Raw genomic sequence first — 1,161 nt, forward strand, 5'->3', positions numbered from 1 at the left:
GGACGCGCGCGGGCCGAGGGAGGGCGCCGCTCATGCCTCACGTCCGGAGCTTCCCGCGTCGGCCCGCCCTCGGCCGGCCGCCGGCTGTGCCTCGCGCGGCGCGTCGGGAAGAGTAGTCCGCAGCCCTTTACCTCAGCCGCCGCTGGAAACGTCTCGCGCGGCGCGTCGGGAAGTGGAGTCCGCGGCAGTTCAACCAAGCCACCGCTGGCATCGTATCCCGCAGCCTTTCGGGAAATGTAGTACGCAGTACCCGCCCTGGCCGCTGAGGGTCCACTTCCGGCCGGCCGCGAGAGCCACCTTTGTGAGGGGCCTTGAGGCCGGAGGATTGCGCCTGCGCAGAAGTGTGCGGTGGCGAAAACGGCACCCCGTCGCCCCCTTCGAGACGGGTGACCCCGGGGAGGAGTCGGTGAAAACGCGCCGAAATTGCACCTGGGAAAGCGGCTTTTCACACCCAGGGAACTGAGCGGGCTTGTGGGGCGGGCTGGGGTAGGAGAGGAAGCCGCACAGATTGCTAGTAGTTAAAGGGACACGGGGAAAACTCCGAACCGCTCCAGAAGAAAAGTGAACAAAGGACCTGAACAAAAGAAAACAACGCAACAACTATGTGTCTGAAAAAAAAAATGTTTATCTCAGAGAAATGCAAATAAGGTGAACATCCCCCATTGCACCTCCTTTTAGGCTTTTGACCTTTTTTTCCCACAAGCCTTTTACTTGAGGACAAACTTGTCTTCTATTTAATAGTTAAAAATTAGACGTAGTTCTAAAGGTGGGTTAGTCGAGTTACGCATATTTACCCCCATGGCAAGAAAATGTTAGGCAACCGATTAAAGTTACGTTACAGGCAGTGACAGAAAATGCCCACCATAAAAGAAAAACAATATGAGATTAAAACATCTAAGTGTATTGTATATCTTCGAATGATAAGATTACCGTTTTCTGTGATTTAATTTTCTACTTTCTGTAAAGCTCTCTTTCAAAAATGTATTATAAGCATGCATTTATTTTTTGTATTTTGGAAGAGAATAAATTGAGGGAAAATGAAAAAATAATTGTAGGAAAGGATGACTTTTCTAGGAGTTGACAAATATGAGATTTTTGTTTAGTTTGCACAAGAACATCCCCATGAAACTTGTCCCAAAGCAAAAAACCAAGGATTTTAGA

The sequence above is a fragment of the Suricata suricatta genome, chromosome 7, assembly GCF_006229205.1.
Source record: "Suricata suricatta isolate VVHF042 chromosome 7, meerkat_22Aug2017_6uvM2_HiC, whole genome shotgun sequence".
In the NCBI taxonomy this organism is placed as follows: domain Eukaryota; kingdom Metazoa; phylum Chordata; class Mammalia; order Carnivora; family Herpestidae; genus Suricata; species Suricata suricatta.